Raw genomic sequence first — 8,090 nt, forward strand, 5'->3', positions numbered from 1 at the left:
CAGGGTTAGGATGATTAGAATTAAGACTGTGTTTGTGTTAATGCTTGGGACCCACAGGAGCAGTGATTTTTGCCTGTTTTGTTGACACATGTATCCCAAGTGCTTAGAATAGTGCCTGGTACATAGTAGGCCCTCAATAAATATTTGTTGAATGAGTGAATGGATAAAGGGCTGGCATTCAAGAACAGTATTTTCTCTAAATTCACTGAACTGAACATAGCTTTACATCCACTGAAATTCAGGGATAGAATTTCCAGGACTCAGAGGAGCTAAAGAAGAGTGATGGGGGTGGCTTTAGTAGTTCTGCTGGTCAGGGAAGGCCTGTCTGAGGGTGGTACATACGAGCAGGGACCCGAATGATGTGAGGGAGGAAGCCACAAGTATCTGGAAGAAGGGTGTCCAGCTTCTGCTCACCCCTACCCCAACCACTGCCCTGGCAGCTAAATTATTAAGACACAAAACTGCCTCTTAGTCTTATTTCCACAGCTCCCCTTGGAGATCTGCTCTAATTTTTTTTAATCAATATATTTATTCCAAGTAAGAATTTTACACACACACCAGGCATATTATTTCCACACAAATCCAGCCTTGCAATAATATTTAACACTTTCGCCATGAAACTCAAAGACATTTGAAAAACTTCTCAAGGTGCTTATTTTAAGTCACTGAATTCTTTAATATTTGTAATCCATGCTTGTTCAATTATAATTTTTAAAATATAATTGTATTGTTCATTATACCTATTTCAGTACTCATTATGCTTATTATATATATTTAAAACATCTTTTCTAAAATTTTACTTTCTCCAAAAAATAACCTTTTAGTAACTTGAAAATATCCATATATACCTCTAAGCAGTACTATTATAAAATGAAAATTGTGTTTCAAGTAGCAAGTGCTCAAGCCACACCAATTTAACTGACATCCGGTTTTATAAATAGGTCTTTCACTCCCTGTTTCTATTTTAACATGCCAACCAGTACTTCACTGATACCCCAGGTTTCCTTGCATCAGACTCATCCGTAGCTTTGGGCAACAGTTCATCCTCCTTACAATCCCCGAAGTACTTTCCTGACGCACCTTCTACTTCAGGCAAAGAGGCTAAATAAATCGAAGTCTGGGCACCTTTTGCTGGAGTTTTGAACAAAAGCCCATGGCACCAAATTGAAAAGTGGTTTGACCCACAGTGGGATGTGTATGAGCCTCCCAAGATTAGTCTGCACAATATCAGGGGTAACACTCTGACAGTAACGTACGTTGTGCCTTCCAAGCCGCGAGCTAATTCTCCGGTAAAAAGAATGTTCCCCACTTTGCTCCGACTAGAACAAAAGCTTTGATTATAGCTTTGTTCACTGTTCAAGTCTTCAAAGTTGATGTCTCCATGCTTATAAAGTTTGGAAGAAACTACCACAATCCTGCTGGGAGCTGAACTTTTGAGGAGTCCAAGACTGGTGAGCAGAAAGGGCCCCAGATGGTTCACTGCAAACTGCCTCTCAACCCCTTCGGTCTTCATATAAGGGACTGAAGGATCCTTGCACTACTCGTCAGGACGTCCGCTCTAGGCGCTTCCTGCAGCATCTCCACACGGAAGGCGCACTGGGGGCAGCGAGGCGAGGTCCCACTCCTTGCCAAAGAGCCCGCCAGTCCGCTCCGCCCGGAGGTGGGGACTCCGGCCTCGTGCATCTGAAGATCTAGCTGACCCGCCGCTGGCGCCGCCTCCGCGCGGGGTCCTGGCAGCCCACGGTCACCCACAACCCCCAAGCGCAGCAGCTAGGCGCCCAGGCCGCCCGTCGCCTCGTGGTCAGCACGGTCTTCCCATGCCCGAGGCCGGAGTCCCCACCTCCGGGCAGCCGCTGGGCCCCAGGATCAGCTCAGCAGCCAGCCACAGGGTCTCACCCAGTGCTGCCAGTAGTGCCGCCACTGCAGCCGCTGCCATAGCCGCCGGGGCGGAGGGCCCACTGGTCCCTCTGTAATTTCTAGTATAGTTCTGATATCATGGGGAAGTTGATGCGCCTCCAATTAAGTAGGTCTCAAAATCCCCACTCAGTGCCCTGTGGCGGTTCAAAGGCCTCGCTGAGATTCCCTGGTTCCCCAGAGGCTCCCAACATTCCCAGGGCCTCTGTTGGATCATATTTCCACACCTGCAGTCTCCAAGTTGACCCAGGTGTTCAACAAAGCCCTTTCCACAGTGCCACCCCCCTAACAGGCGCCCACACACAAATCCAGTCACACACTGATTCATGAATCTTGGTCAACTCCACCGAAGACTGAGGGGTTGGGGGGAAAGGAGGTTGAGGTGGTTTGCCTCACTTAAAAAATGAACAAACTTGGCATTAAACATTTAAAACACCTTTTGGGCATCCAGCCACAGGGGACTCTCCACCGGCCTAGCGCCCCATATCCTGGACACCATCTTCGCAGCTTCTCTCAGGCCCTCCTTGCCCCCTTCTTTCTCTGTTCCTCCCCTCTTCATCCCTCCTGCCTCTTTGCTCTTGGGAGCAAAAGAACATATTCTCCTTGTCTCGGGCAGAGCAGTTTGGCCAGCATCTTTTACTTCCTGGGTTGCTGCTCTCTCACATTCCACCCAGGCAGATTCTCAAGGCGTTTCTAGAAAAGTGTCACCCTGGAGCACACTCATAGTGCCAGCTGTCTGATAGATTTTTTCACTTCGTTACACCACTGAATTACAGTATCAGTCCTACTGTGGGGATAAACATGGAGGAGCCCTGAGGAGGGACGCTCCAGCCTGTCTCAGAGGAGGTGTTGAGAGGAAGGCCTTGCAGAAGAGGTGACAACTGAAGAGGGAATAGGAGTGAGCAAGCACCAAGGGCAAGGAGAGAGGTGGCACAACTCACGGAGCTTGGACAATTTTGCATTTGATAGAGCAGAGCATGCACGTGGGGAGGGGAAGCTAGGGAGATAAGCAGGGCCAACCCAAGAAATGTATTGCCTCAGCTAAAGGGTTTTAATTGTATTCAGAAAGCAATGTGGAGCCCGTCAAGGATTTTGAAGGATAACGCAAACAGATTTGCACTTTTTTTTCTTTCTAAAAATCACTGCAAGGACCCCTCTGAGGATGGATAGACTGGAGGAGGGGAGAGAGCCTGGAGGCAGAGTGCCCTTGGCCTGGGGAAGGGAACAGAGCGAGAGATGGAGAAGAGGGGACGATCAGAGAGGGATGGAAGAGGCAGACTGGACACAACCTGGTGACTGACTGGCAGTGAGTCGGGAGGATGCAAGGATCAGACTGAGGATCAGGATCCCAGCAGGCTTCCAGCTGGCTGGCTGGTGGATAGCATGGCCGTCTGCTGGGAGTTGGGGCCCAGACAGAACCACAGACAGGTTTGGGGGCAGCTCATGGCTTGATTCCCTCTAGTCCTCGCTTGCTGCTCATGGTGACTTCATGGGCTCCCAGCCTGCAGGACATTTGTTCCTCCCCAATGTCTGTCAGCTGCAAGAGGAACTGCCACCTCCCCTGAGCTCTGTGCCAGCTGCAGCTGGGTGTCTTTGAGCACTTCCTCTCTTGTGTGGTGGCTGGTGGCCTGTGGCCTCCCCACAGAGAGGGGAGGCTGGTACAGCTGAGCAGAGGAAAGAGGGCACAGAAGGCACTGTGAGGAACTCTGTGCTGTCTAATGGCTGTGTGACATCAGGCAATTCAGTTATCCTCTCTGAGTCTTAGATTCTCCATCTACAGCTTGGTGATGGGGAGAATACTTACTTCAGACATGTGTTTTAAGAATTTCAAATAATGCATGTGGTAGTGATTCTGTAAAGCGTAAAATCCTGTAAGGGGAGTGAAGGGGACTAATATTTGTGGGTATATGAATTGAGATTCTTCACCCACTGCCAACTCCTCTCAAGGAAGATCTGGGGGTCATGGAGATGGGTTTTTTGGAAGTTTCAATTCATCTTCGTTGACTCAGAGTCCCTTTGTAGTGAAAACAGGCCCTGGGAGGAGGAGAATGTACCATGAGCATGGTAATGTCAAGGTTAATATTTCACAACATGTAGGGTCAAAGTCACTTTAATTGGAAGAATTTCATGTTATACTGACTGTATGATCTTCATAAGTAAAGAATTCTTGTACAGACGTTTGCTCTAAGATTAATCAGAGGAAAGCAGGCTCAGGCATTACTGACAAAGAGAAACCAAACTGAAGTCCAGTCCTCACCCTCTCCCGAGTCCGCCCCAGGAAGCCTGGCCCGCTGCCCACCCACACACCCCCTTTAGCATTAGCAGGAGCCTGGGCCAAGAAGACCTCTCTTTACATCCAGCTGCAGGCTGCGGTGCACAGTCTGCAAGACACAAGGGACTAGGTACTGGGACTCTGTCAGTGGGGGTTGTGGGGTGAGGACTAGTGAAGGTTGGGGATACAAAGTCGGGGGAACAGGGGAGCACCCAGGTGGGACCTCCTTCAAATGCTTTAACAGTGAAACTTGTCCCCACCCCCTCAAGGGATGACTTAGCCAGAGTTCCAAATCTCGGTCCTCCAGCTTGACATTCTCACAGGGATTTATGTGCCCTTTAGTAAGAGAATAGCTCAAACCTCCAGCAAAACTCAGTGAGAACTCAGTTTTAGGAAGCCAGGCCTTGCCTGTACCTAAGCTCCTGGCAGAAGCACCCTGCTGCCCTGGGGACTTCCAGGCAGAGAGGATTAAGGAGCAGCAAATGCCAGTCCCAGCCAGTAGACACTGAGCCATCTCCTTGCTCCCTGGTTCCGTAAAAGACACTCGCAGTGGACAGACAGAAAGGTTCTCGCCCTTTCTACCCAGGACAGTCGGGCATGCTGGGGAAGGCTGCCCTCCCTTGAGGGATGCAGAGGCTCAGAGGAAGAGTCTGCATGAGCACTATCTCACCTTTCCCCTTAGACTCCATCCCCACCCCCAAATACACACACACATCACACACATGCTGCCGCTGCCACCATGACCTCCACCCACAACTTCCAACCCAATAAGTAGAAGTGGCTTTCCCTCAGGAAACGTGACTGTCTCCCACCCCTCCATGGCCCTGTGATGACGGGGAGATCCTGAGCTGCCCCTGCCCACAGGAGCTCTCAGTGTGGTGAAGAGACAGTCCTAGAAGCCTGTGACAGTGACCTGCCCTCAAAGAGCATCTCAGTTCTGGGGTTCTGGGACCCCTCCAAAAGACCCAATAGTCCTCCCTACTCCATCCTGGCAAATGGGTGCCTGGGAAGTGGGGATGTTCCCAGGTGGCACAGGGGTACGTGGGGAGGACTAGAGGGGAGAGGGAGCAAAGAGAGGCTCCCTGACACCCTGATTATTTCTACTCCCCTAGGGATCCCAAGCCTGCCTCCCCCTGCCTAGCTGCCTTCCATCCTGGGTGCCAATGTTAGCTCAGCGACTGGAGATGGAAAGTGTGGCTGGAGGAAACCCGCAGGGTGACCGCTAGTAACCCAGCTACACGTGATGGTGGCCAGCTGCCAGTCGGCTCCCTCCTAGAGGCTTCCAGCTGGTAGCAGCTCTGAAGTCAGACAGGCAGTGGCTCCTGGGCTGTCCCAAGGGGACAGTAAGCCCAGGGCCTACACACCAAACTGGCTTCTAACACCCACCTAGATAACAGGCCAAGTGCAAGCAGGACTTCCTGAAGGCCCCAGGGTCTTAGGCCAGCTGGTGTGTCTAGACTAGAAAAAATAGAACATCAAAGCTTACTCACCCCCAGCTGAAGCAGATGGAACAACAGTTCCCAGAGCAGTTTCCATGCCATTATGTCATTTCACCTGCCTAACAACCCAGAGGAGGGTCCTGCCCACTCTGATCCTGGGCACGCCGCTCCGCCTCTCCGTGCCTCAGTGAGTCTCTGTAAAGTGGGAAGAATAAAAGTGCTTATAGCTCTGTGTCCTTTCTAGCTTTCTAGCTATGTGTTCTTGCAATGTATTTAACTTGATTGTGCTTCACTATTTCTCATTTGTCAAATGGGGTTACAAATAGAACCAACCTCATGGGATAGTTGGGAAAATTAAATAAGTTAATTCAGTTCATACGTTAAATAAGTTAAAACAATGGCTGACTACATAGAAAGTGCTCAGTAAATGCTAGCAACTATTATTATTTCTGTTATTATTAATCTTAGGATTGTTATGAGGACTAACAAAATAAGAGCAGCTGGCATTTGTTGCATATTAACCATGTTTCTGGCACTGGACTCAGTCCTTTATAGGAATTGCCTTGTGGATTCTGCTGAGTTCATGCTGCGAGCAGGACCTAACACATAGAGAACGCTCAGGAAATGGCAGCTACTCTTATAATTCACCCTCTTTCCTAGTCTACAGAGGAGGAAACTGCTCAGAGCTTTAATGACTTGCCCAGGGCTACTAAGCTAATTAGTAGGAGCACTTTGACTTGAATCCAGGTCTCCTGGAAAACAGATCTCCACCATCCGGCAACCCTCACCTCCTCCCCCTGCTCAATCCTCAACATTTGCTCTGTAGCTAAAACTGGCTTCTCTTCAAGAAATCTGCCAGAGGACACATCTGCTGCTCAGTGGGAAGGCACCTGGGCTGCTCTGCACACAGCTGCCATTAGCGCCTACACTGGGAAGAGCTGAGCTTGCCTCTTGATGGCATTTCCCCTTCAGGGGCCAGCAGCCAGGCTCCAACAGGCACAGGTATGTGCAAGAGAATGAGATGGGGTCATGGACATTCCCAGGAAGCAGACCTGACCCCAACTCCAGCTTTGCCCTTCTACCCAAATGTCCCTCTGCTGAGATTCTGTGATAGAACGTACCAGAAAAGAGCTCTGAGTCCTCCCTAAATTGAGCAAAACCAGTCCACAACCAGCAACAGCCAGCTGAGGGGTGACAGGTGTTTGCCTGCATGTTACATCTGAAAGGCAATGTTCCACTGAAGACACGACTTCTGGACTGTTGGCAAGTCACTTCCCTCTCGAGGCCACAGTTTCCTCATCTGTAGTATTAAAATACTAATCTAGTTGGATTGTTCTAAGGAGCAAATGAGAGAACGGGTGTCAGAGCACAGGGCCTGGCATCCAGGAACATAGGCAGGAGGGGAGTTAGCCCACAGTACGCACTCCACAAATGCTCACTGAACAGCTGAAATCTGCCAGCCCAGAGCACTGAGGTGCATACAGTAAAGGGAGCATGGACACCGTGAGGTGGAGAACACACAGACGTGAGACCTCGACCTCTACTGAAGAATAAAAGCACGTGTGCGATGCAGGTGGCTCCTTTCCGACCTGGAGGAGGACACTTTCCCGAGACTTCACAAAACCCCACTTACCACAGAGGGTAGAGAAGCTGTGTGGCAGAAGGCACAAGATGACAGCCATAGGCAGATGTGAGCAGTGAGGTGACCAGGAAGCAATGGAGCTGTCTTTACCTTTGATACCCCAGTATTCATAGCATGAGCTGGTCCTTGCGGGAACAGGCACATGCTGAGAGGGAGCCAGGACGGTAGTATACTGGGGCTGCCATGTTATCGGCTCACAAGAACTAATTGTTAAGTTTTCAGAACTTTTGCAAACTGGTTGTTACTGTACTAAGTGTATGTCACTTCATCTTTGCTGCAAGCCTATAAGGTAGGCATCATGCCCATTTTGAGGTGATAAAATGGAGCTTTCAAGAAGTGATTTTTTGGGGTTGCTTATTTCCCATTGGAGAGTTACACGGACCTATCACCCAGGGCCCATGTGAAGCCTGGCCTGGGAGGGATGATTTGATGCTGAGACTGCAAGACATACAGACAAAGTAACTCAAATCCAACAGAATGTCAACTCTCAGTGAGCTGTCAGATGAGTAACTCTGACATTAAGATGCATGTGACTTTCTAATGCCTTGCCCACTTACATACCACCAATGCAAGCTAGGACAGAAGCTTGGAAAAAAATTAAATGAATCTGCATTGTCATTCTGGAAATGAGATGACTTCATTTTCAGTGGTCATAGGAACATCACCAACTCTCATCCCCCTCTCATTTTTGCTCTCTTTGCCTTACCCAGCTACCTAACATTAAAATGTCTCTGCCTGTAGGGTCAGCCTCGCAAATCAGTTCCCACTTCTGACAGGAGCAGGAGGCACTTTCAGTGGCCTGTGTTCTCTCCCTCAATCCTAT

General features: G+C 49.6%; 1 pseudogene; it reads right to left on the bottom strand.

The window, feature by feature from the left end:
- Positions 1-959: 959 nt before the first annotated feature.
- Positions 960-1,936, bottom strand: LOC124236554 (retinol dehydrogenase 14-like; annotated as a pseudogene).
- Between the last annotated feature and the right edge of the window lie 6,154 nt (positions 1,937-8,090).

This window comes from Equus quagga, chromosome 1 (assembly GCF_021613505.1).
Source record: "Equus quagga isolate Etosha38 chromosome 1, UCLA_HA_Equagga_1.0, whole genome shotgun sequence".
Lineage (NCBI taxonomy): Eukaryota > Metazoa > Chordata > Mammalia > Perissodactyla > Equidae > Equus > Equus quagga.